We start from the raw sequence: 11,304 nt of genomic DNA on the forward strand, positions 1-11,304 counted from the left end.
CTCAACAGGGAGAAAATGGAAGGTGCCGGCCTCAGAGAGCCATTTATCTCAGACGCACTCCAAAGAGTTCATCAAGCTGCGACCCGATTGACAAGCTAAATTGCACCCACATCTTCTTACGGGTGCCATGTTGGCACAAAACGCCCCATAACTATCACATTCAAGAAATAAAACATTTCTTGGAAAAATGAGAATAAAAATATAACACTAGAACTTTTGGGACACAGTAAAAGCACTATTCAGAGGGTAACTTAAAGAACACATCAAAAAAGAACAGACCCAAGATCAATTCCTTAACCCAACATCCTCAACAATTAAGAAAAAGAGAAGCAAAATAAGTCTACACCTACCAGAAGAAAAGAAATCATACAGATTAGCGCAGAAGTCACTGAAACAGAAAGTAGATAAGTACTAGAGTCAACAGGACAGGTTGGTTCTTTGAAAAGATTAACAAAGTCAACAAGCCACTGGTAAGTCTAACAAAGGCAAAGGAGAAGATGCAAATAATGTGCGTGAGAAATGAATGATACAGTGGAGAAGAAATGAACGATACAATGGTACATACACAGAATGGAAGGCCTCACAGTGTTGAAGAATACAATGAATCTGTGAACCATCTCATCGCATGAGTGAACCTGGAAGATACTATGCTCGTGAAATTAGTAAATCACAAACCCAAAAAACCCATTCGATGTCAACTCATAGCGACTCCATAGGACAGGGTAGAACTACTCCAGTGAGTTTCCAAGGCTGAACTCATGAATGGAGTAGAAAGCCCCACTTTCTTCCTGTAGAGTGCCTGGTGGATTTGAACATGTAACTGCTACACTAGCAGGGCTCCGCTTCTGTTCAAGGACCTGGTGGTGTTTTTGTCTACTAATCGGATCCTGCTGAGAGAATGAAGCAGCGGGAAGAGTTACATATGCAATAGCATGAAAAAAATTTAGTAATTGACTTTATGGAAATTTAAAAACTTCTTTGAAAGACAATACTGAGGAAAAGGGAAGGCAAAAAAAACAGATGTCTGCAATTCTGAAATAGGCACAGGACTTCATTATGAAGAAAAGCAAATTGAGAGACTGAGGGAGTAGGGAGAGTGACTACAAAGAGGCACAACGGGGCTCTCGGGAGTCACGAAAATGTTTTCTGTCTTGATTGTGGTGGGGATGACTCATGATACCCATTGATCAGGTTCAGTAAGATATAGTATTATAATGAGAACATTTTAGTTTGTGTAAGTTATACCTCAATATTTTGTTTTAACTTTTTAATTGTGAGTTGAGTGAAGGTTTAGAAAACAGGTAATCAGTTTTCCATTTAATAATGCATACAGTTTTTTCCCGCCGGCACTCGCCTCCCCACGCCAGCCCGCAGCCGGCTCAGAGCCGCCATTGCCGCCGGCAGGGGAGCTGCAGTACCTGGGCCAGGTAGAGCACATCCTCCGCTGTGGCGGCAGGAAGGAGGACCGCACAGGCAACGGTACCCTGTCCGTGTTTGGCATGCAGGCGCCCTACAACTTGAGAGATGAATTTCCTCTGCTGACAACCAAGCATGTGTTCTGGAAGGGTGTTCTGGAGGAGCTGCTGTGGTTTATCAAGGGATCCACCAATGCCAAAGAACTCTCCTCCAAGGGAGTGAAGATCCGGGGATGGCAACGGGTCGGAGACTTCTTGGATGACCTGGGGTTCTCTACCCGAGAAGGAGATTTAGGCCCAGTCTATGGCTTTCAGTGGAGACATTTTGGGGCAGAATATAAATCTATGAATTCAGGTTACTCAGGTCAAGGAGTAGACCAGCTGCAAAATGTTATTGACACAATCAAAACCAAGCCTGATGACAGAACAATCATCATGTGTGCTTGGAATCCAAGAGACCTTCCACAGATGGCACTGCCTCCTTGCATCCCCTCTGCCAGTTCTACGTGGTGAATGGTGAGCTGTCCTGCCAGCTGTACCAGACGTCAGGTGACATGGGCCTGGGGGTACCTTTCAACATTGCCAGCTACGCCTTGCTCACCTACATGATCGCACACCTCACCTGAAACCAGGTGACTTTGTACATACGTTGGGAGATGCACATATTTACCTGAATCATGTTGAACCCCAGCGAGAACCAAGACCTTTTCCCAAGCTCAATATTCTGCGGAAAGTGGAGACCATTGATGATTTCAAAGCTGAAACTTCCAGATTGAAGGATACAACCCTCATCCAACTATTAAAATGGACATGGCTGTCTAGAGCGCCTGAGGAGGACCGGCCCTTAGGGGAATCAATTGGATACCCAGGTGAAAGCGTCTTTTGTGCTATAAAGGAAAAAGGAACTCTTAGGTCAAAACGCTCTTGGTTAGCTAGGAGTTACTACTCACTCACAATGGCTTCTCTGAAGCATGTTGTCAGTAACAAATACATGAGTGTCAGTTCTTTCGGTGATAAAAGGTCTTGAGCTTGGTTAACTCAGGATGTGTGAAAGTGCTGAGCTTGTGACTGGTGTTGAGAGTGAAAATCGATGTGCTCTTCTTAAATATATGCGTATTTCAAACCCACATCTTTATGAAGGTCAGTGAATTTCAGAAATTCCCTTAAACTCTTCCCCTAAACTTGAGTGAGTGGCATAACACCCATCAATCATAATGTATGTTGTATAGTGCGGTTGTGAACATTTAAAGTTGTTTTAGATATTGCTAAAAGAAGACCCCATTCTGCATTTGTCCCTGTGGTTTTTTGGTTTTGCTTTTTAAAGTCTTTTCTTGCCATTTATCTGCCCAGTTCCTGCCTAAATTAATTGCACTTAGCTAATAAGCACTCCTAAACAAACATTTGCTATTCTGGTTTGGATGATGCTTATGGAATTAAAAATAAGACTCTATTGTAAAAAAAATTCATACAAATTTTATTTCATTGCATTCCCCTCAATGTGACATCCCTGATCCCACTTCCTCCCTATGTTTCCTGTTTCCATTCCTCCTCTTTTCCTAACCAACCCTTCTGAACTTTGTCGTTGGGAAAATGCTGCCCTTTTGATGTCAAATGGTTGATTATTCTAAGATGTGTGTACTTCACTACTCATAAAGTTATTATTTGACTGAAAATTGAGGCAATGGGGTGATGTGTTAGTCTTTATATACAAGAACAATTGAATATTGAGAAAACATCCCAGCCCAGTCCAGATCATGTCCATATGTCTGATATCAATCTATAAAGTCCTCTTCAGACTCATGAAACACATGCAATGACGCTGAATGCAGGAAGATCACAGGCCAGTGGGTGGGAAGTCCTGTGGATCCAGTGGCGTTGTAAGCATCTCAGCACTGGCAAGGGTCTCCTCGGGGTTCCTCCAGCTCCCAGACACAGGCTATGTCAGTGTAGCACCATGTGTCTTGTCAGTAGAGCATCTCTCAAGGAGTGAGTCCTGCCTCCAGTGAACTATTTATCTTCTTAGCACCCCCAAATGAGGTCATCAAGCTGCGACCTGATTGACAGGTAAACTCCACCCATTCACTAGTAAGTCTCAAATTGACAGCAGATTATGTAACTACCACAGGTGAGTTGAGTTCTAGACCTGAAGGGAGACCAAGCACTATAGTCTCAAGGCTCCATCAGTCTCTAATGATTTTGAGTTTTGTTCCAGTTTTTGCTCTCACTCCATCTAGAACCTTCCCTTTCAGAGCAGGTGGTAGTGGTAGCCAGGTGCCATCTAATTCTTTTGGTCTCAGAGGTATGGAGATGGATGCTTGGGAAGCCTGGGTTCATTGTTATCCTTTGCTTTAGATTTTAATCACTTTTCTTTCCTATGGACAGGGAACACTGTTGGGTAGTGGCTACACATTGGCCTGCTAGCTGCTAGGTCAGCAGTTTGAAAACACAGGTTTTCTACTTCCATAAAGAGCTAGACTCTCGCTCTTTTGCTGTGGTCTCTCTCTCTCTCTCTCAATCCTTTCTTTCCCCCTACCTCCTCTCTCCCCTCTTTCTCTTCTCTTCTCTCTCTATCACTTTCTCTCCTTAATAAAAACCCATTTGGATCACCCCAAAAAAAAAAAAAGAGCTAGACTCTTGCAGTATTGCCACTCAGCACTGGTGGTTACTGTGCCGGTGGAGGGCGGGCGGGGTGGGGAAAGCGATTACATATAACCTCCTCCCTGGGGGATGGACAACAGAAAAGTGGGTGAAGGGAGACATCAGATGGTGTAAGATATGACAAAATAATAACAGTTTCTTAATTATCAAGGGTTCGTGAGGGAGGGAGTGGGGGATGGAGGGGAAAATGAGCTGATACCAAGGGCTCAAGCAGAAAGCAAATGTTTTGAGAATGATGATGGCAACAAGTGTACAAATATGATCGACACATGGATGTATGTATGGATTGTGATAAGAGTTGTATAAGCCCCCAATAAAATGATTAAGAAACAAAGAGCTACACTCTTAGAAACTCACAGGGGCGGTTTTATCCTGTTCTGTGGGGTTGCTTTGCATCGGCATTGACTAGATAGCAGTGAGTGTGGTTGGAGTTTCCTCTGGACAGGCAGACCAGTAGCTGCACCTTAGACATCTACTCCACAAGCTTAAGACTCAGCCCCTACTTTATACCCTACAGTAAGAAGTAGAACCGTGTCTTTGTGGATTATGTTGTGCCAGAGGACAAATTTCAATGAAGAGTTTGTGAAAATTCTTAAGTTTAAGAAGGTAATAGACAAGTTTTCTGACAAACATACTTGTCTTTTTAGAAAGGTATTAATGAATGGTTACCTAAAATTTTCTATACAATTTCACTTAAATTTATATTTATGTTGCATCTTGGAATTGTGAAGCTGAGTTTCTAAAATTACCTTATTAAACAGGCCAAAGCATTCCCATAATATTAAAGGTTTTATTTTAATAGGTCTAGGGTTTTTTATTTAAAACCTTGGGTTTGTGAATACTTGTCACAAGAACTACCTTTGTTAAATACATACATTCATATTTATACTTATAGAAAACTGCTTGTTCACTTGAGATTGTAAATTACCCTGGTCATGGGAGACTGATTTTACTCAGCCAATTTGAGATTGTTAACCTGTTTTCCAAAATTTTACTGCACTGCTTCCAATTAACTCAACCAATAAAACACACTGGGGTGAACCTCTTACAATAAGAAGCATATTGAAAGATAAACTTCTGGTAAAAACTTATTTTAATAGTGATTTAAAAAAATTCATTTTATTGGGGGCTCGTACAGCTGTTATCAGAATCCATACATGCATTCATCGTGTCAAGCACATATCCAGTTGCCTAATGATTATGTGTTGGGTTGCTATCTGCAAGGTCAGCAGTTTGAAACCACCAGGCACCTCTCTGGAGAAAGATGTGGCTTTCTCCTCCTGTATAGAGTACAGTCTCAGAACCTCACTGGGGTGGTTCTACCCTGTCCTATAGACTACCTGTTAGAATTAACTCAATGGCAGTGAGCTTGGGTTTTTGTTTTTATACCTGGTACTGGATTTCCTGGGTCATATACTATGCAAATATTCAACTTGACAAAACAATTCCAATTATTTTGCAATGTAATATCAATTTAATTCCTACTGTACATATTAACTTTGAACTACAAGACAGAAACCCCAGTTTTAATTTGTAAATAAAACCCCACCAGTCAGCCCAATGATGCAATTTTAAAATGTAATTCCAGTTCCCTGGTGGCGTAATGGGTTCTGAGTTGGGCTGCCAGCTGCAAGGTCAGCAATTTGGAACTACCAGCAGTTCCGAGGGAGAAAGACCAGGCGCTCATTCCCATGAAGAGTTACCTTCTCAGAAACCCACAGTTCTGCTTTGTCCCACACGAGTAAGAACTGACTCAATGGCAGTGAGTTTAAAAAATAGCTTTTCCTTATGTACTTTACATCCTTCTGTAGGACAATGCTTAAATTTAGCTGAGTGAGCCTGATCAGCTTATCAGCCATGCATCTGTTCTGATTGATAACCACAGTATACGAGTCAAAACTGCAGGGATTTCAATGGCTGGTATTTTTGGCCTTCCTTCTTTTTCTTCTTTAATCATTTTTGGGGGGCTTATACAGCTCTTATCACAATCCACACGTAAATCCATTGTGTCGAGCACATTTGTACATATTTGCCATCATCATTTTCAAAACATTTTGTTTTTCCTATTTGAGCTCTTGGTATCAGCTCCTCATTTCCCCCCTCCCCCCACACCCTCTCTCCCTCATGAACCCTTGATCAATTTATAAATTATTATTTTTCATGTCTTACATTGACCGATGTCTCCCTTCACCAAATTTTCTGTTGCCCATCCCCCAGGAACGAGGTTATATGTAGATCATTGTGATTGGTTCTCCCTTTCTTTCCTCTCCTGCCACTTCCCCTCCTGGTATCGCTACTCTCACTTATTGGTCCTGAGGGATTTATTTGTCCTGGATTCCCTGTGCTTCCAGCTCTTATCTGTACCCATGTACATGCTCTGGTCTAGCTGGATTGGTAAGGTAGAGTTGGGGTCATGATAGTGGGGGAGGAAGCATTAAGGAGCTGGAGGAAAGTTGTATGTCTCATCAGTGCTACACTGCACCCTGACTGGCTCAACTCCTCCCCGTGACCCTTCTTTAAGGTAATGTTCAATTTCCTAGAGTTGGGCTTTGGGTCTCCACCCTGACCTCCCCCTCATTCACATTGATATGATTTTTTGTTCTGGGTCGTTGATGCCTGATACCTGATCCCTTCTACACCCCATGATCACACAGGCTGGTGTGCTTCTTCCATGTGGGTTTTGTTACTTCACATCTAGATGGCTGCATGTTTATCTTCAAGTCTTTAAGACTTCAGATGCTATATCTTTTGATAGCTGGGCACCATCAGCTTTCTTCACCCCATTTGCTTATGCACCCGCTTTGTCTTCAGTGATTGTGTCAGAAAGATGGGCATCACAGAATGCCAGGTTATTAGAACAAAGTCTTCTTGCTTTGAGGGAGTACTTGAGTAAAGGTTGAATGTCCATATGCTACCTTAATACTTAACATATAAATATATGTAAATATATCTATTTCTCTATCATTATATATAATATAAATATATTTACATAGGTACATGCCTGTATTTGGAACTCTATAAATGCTCTTTGCCTCCTAGTTCTTTCCTCTATTTCCTTTTACTTTCCTCTTGTCCCACTATCATGTTTCAGTAATTCCTCTTGGTTACACTGCTCTTGATCAAACCCTACCAGGCTTCCTTCACCCTCCTTGCCATTGATTTTGGATCACTTGTTGTTCCCTTGTCCCTGGGTTTATTGACAACCCTCTTCCTTTCCCGTGCGCCCCCCCTCCTGTGTAGCCCCAGAACCGTTGGTTCCCATTGTCTTCTCTGGATTGTTTATCACGCCTATCTTATCTAGATAGACATGCAGAGACAACAATAAGCACAAAAACAAGACAGTAAAACAAAGCCAGCATCTGGGGTATTAAAGGCTTGAAAGTAAACAATCGGCCATCTAGCTGAGAAGCAACAAAACCCACATGGAAGAAGCACAACAGCCTGTGTGATTATGAGATGCCAAAGGGATAATGTATCAGGCATCAAAGAACAAAAAAAAAAATCATATCATTGTGAATGAGGGGAAATGCGGAGTGGGAACCCAAAGCCCATCTGTAGGCAACTGGACATCCCCCTATGGAAGGGTCCTGGGGAGGAGACAAGCCAGTCAGGGTGCAGTGTAGCAACAATGAAACATACAACTTTCCTCTAGTTCCTAATACTTCCTCCTCCCCACCTATCATGATCCCAATTCTACCTTACAAATCTGGTACAGATAGGAACTGGAAACACAGGGAATCTAGGGCAGATGATCCCTTCAGGACCAGTGGTGTGAGTGGCGATACTAGGAGGGTGGGTTGGAAAGAGGGAATCAATTACAAGGATCTACATGTCACCTCCTCCCTGGGGGACAGACAACAGAAAAGGGGGTGAAGGGAAGCGTTGGACAGGGCAAGGACAAAATAATAATTTATAAATTATCAAGGGCTCATGTGGAAGGGAGGAGCAGGGAGAGAGGGGAAAAATGAGGACCTGATGTCAGGGGCTTATGTGGAAAGCAAATGTTTTGAGATTGATGAGGACAATGAATGTACAACTGTGCTTTACACAATTGATGTATGTATGGATTGTGATAAGAGTTGTATGAGCCCCTAATAAAACCATAAAAAGAAAAAAAAACTTCCTCACCTTCTATGTTCAAAGAGCCACCCTTGGCGGAAGGACCTTGGGCCTCTACTCAAACACTCCCTCAATGCATGAATACCTTCTTTTATTAAATTGGAACTCTATGATGCTCACTCTCCCGACACAACGGCTGGAGCCAAAGTGGGTGAACAAGTAAATGTGGTGAAGAAAGCTGATGGTGCCCGGCTATCAAAAGAGATAGTGACTGGGGTCTTAAAGGCTTGAAGATAAACAAGCGGCCATCTAGCTCAGAAGCAACAAAGTCCACATGGAAGAACACACCAGCCTGTGTGATCGAGTGGTCCCAAAGGGATCAGTTACCAGGCATCAAAGAACAAAAAATCATATCATTGACTGCACACCTCCATGATAGGATCGCTGAAGACAAATGGGTGCATAAGCAAATGTGGTGAAGAAAGCTGATGGTGCCCGGCTATCAAAAGAGATAGTGTCTGGGGTCTTAAAGGCTTGAAGGTGAACAAGCGGCCATCTAGCTCAGAAGCAAAGAAACCCACATGGAAGAAGCACACCGGCCAGTGCGATCACGAGGTGCCCAAGGGACCAGGTATAAGGCATCATGCAAAAAAAAAAAGATATAAGTGTGTGTATGTATGTGTATGTATGTGTATATGTATATATGTATGTGTATATATGTATATATATATATATCATATTAAATGAAGGGAGAAGTGCAGAGTGGAGACCCAAGGCCCAAGTGTCGGCCAATAGAGATCCCCTCATAGAGGGGTTTAGGAGAGGAGATGGATTAATTAGGGTGTGAGGTAGTACCGATGAAGAACACAGCTTTCCCCCAGATCCTGGATGCTTCCTCCCCCCAACTACCATGATCCGAATTCTACATTGCAGGGCTGGATAGGACAGAGGCTGTACACTGGTACATATGAGGGTTGGAGGTACAGGGAATCCAGGGTGGATGATACCTTCAGGACCAAGGGTGTGAGGGACGATGCTGGGAGAGTGGAGGGTGAGTGGGTTGGAAAGGGGGAACTGATTACAAGGATCCACATGTGACCTCTTCCCTGGGAGAGGGACAGCAGAGAAGGGGGGAAGGGAGACTCCAGACAGGGAAAGATATGACAAAATAACGATGTATAAATTACCAAGGGCATATGAGGGAGGGGGAGATGGGGAAGGAGGGGGGGAAAAAAAGAGGACCTGATGCAAGGGGCTTAAGTGGAGAGCAAATGCCTTGAGAATGATTGGGGCAGGGAATGTATGGATGTGCTTTATACAATTGATGTATGTATATGTATGGATTGTGGTAAGAGTTGTATGAGTCCCTAATAAAATGTAAAAGAAGAAAAGAGAAAAAAATGATTAGGGCAAAGACTGTACAGATGTGCTTTATACAATTGATGCATGTATATGTATGAACTGTGAAAAGAATTGTATCAGCCCCAATAAATTGTTAAAAAAAATTAAAAAAAAAAAAGAGCCACCCTTTTCTGTATGACTTAGATCAGGTGCTCTCATGCCTCCCTTGATAACCTATGACCAGATCCAATAAAACAAAAACAAAACAATCTCAACCTCACTGCCACTGAGTCAGTTCTGACTCATAATGACCCTATAGGGCCGAGCAGTACTGCCCCTGTGAGATACAACTCCTTATGGGAGTAGAAGGCCTTGTCTTCCTCCCATGGAGCGGCTGGTAGTTTTGAACTGCTGATCTTGCAGTTAGCAGCCCAACGTGTAACCACTGCACGACCAGGACTCCAGGAGCAGATACAGCCTTTCCAAATTCCCATTCTTTGCCTCAAAATGATTATGCACTGATGAATCTGGACAAAATACTTGACAAACTTTAATTAAGCATTTCCCTCCCCTCTAAGCCACTGAATGATCTACCGCAGCTAGAATAAGCAGCCAGCCCTTCCTTAGTGGTAACTCCTAAGGATGACATTATCTGCTTAATTGCTCCATCATAGTCAACCCCCCTACCCAACACTTTGCTCTTTCTGAAAATAGCAACAAATCCCTGAAACTCAAACTCACTGCCATCAAGTTTCTTTCAACTCCCAGAGACCCTATAGGACAACGCAGGGCTGTCCCTGTCGGTTGCTGAGGCTGTGACTCTTCATTTATTTATTTATTTTTTTTTTGAGGCTGAAACTCTTTATGGAACTAGTAAGTCTCATTTTTGCATGCCATTATGACCTCAAGCTACGGGTCTCCCTCATTGCAATAATACGTCTTTGTCCTGTGTATGCCCCGGTGGCGTCGTGGTTACGTATTGGAAATGACCAACCACTCTCTGGGAGAACGGTGTGCGTACTACTCCTGTAAGCAGTTACAGTCTCAGAAACGCAGAGGGGCAATTCTACCCTGTTCTACTGGGTCCCTCCCTGAGTCAGCATTGATCCGTGGCAGTAAGTTTGGTATTTTCATTTTGTCCTGTTCTAAGACCTAATAAATGTTCTCCTTAAGTTATATTTGAAATGTGGGGTCTCTTTTGTACCATGAACCATTTGAAAAAGAACAGTTACTATATGACCCTACTTAGGAAATATAGAGAAAGCAAAGATTATCCCTGCGTGGTCGGTAGTGGGAAAGAGAATTTTTGCTTAAGGGAGCATTTTTAGTTATCATGCTTTTCTCCCAGGCTCATTAACCTTATGCTATGCTAATAAACAACAACAACAAGCAAACAAACTCACTGTCATTGAGTCAATGTCGACTCCAAGTGTGACCCCCCTTATGGGTTTCTGAGATTGTCACTCTTTACAGGAGTAGAAAACCCAGTTGTTCTCACGTGGAGCTGCTGGTAGTTTCAAACTGCTGACCATGCAGATTGCAGCCCAACACCTAACCACTACACCACTAGGGCTTCTTCTTCTTCTTTTTTTTTAAAGATCATTTTATTGGGGTCTCTTACAGCTCTTTAAAAAAATTAAACATTTATTAGGGACTCATACAACTCTGATCACAATCCATACATACATCAATTGTGTAAAGCACATCCGCACATTCTTTGTCCTCATCATCCTCAAAGCATTTGCTCTCCACTTAAGCCCTTCGCATCAAGTCCTCTTTTTTCCCCTCCCTCCCTGCTCCTCCCTCCCCCACAAGCCCTTGATAATTTATA

The 11,304-nt window shown here is 42.7% G+C and overlaps 1 pseudogene; it reads left to right on the top strand.

The window, feature by feature from the left end:
* The window catches only part of LOC142442331 (thymidylate synthase pseudogene), a 31,248-nt pseudogene extending 29,011 nt beyond the window's left edge, over window positions 1–2,237 (top strand).
* Window positions 2,238–11,304: the final 9,067 nt, after the last annotated feature.

The sequence above is a fragment of the Tenrec ecaudatus genome, chromosome 3 (genome assembly GCF_050624435.1).
Source record: "Tenrec ecaudatus isolate mTenEca1 chromosome 3, mTenEca1.hap1, whole genome shotgun sequence".
NCBI lineage: Eukaryota > Metazoa > Chordata > Mammalia > Afrosoricida > Tenrecidae > Tenrec > Tenrec ecaudatus.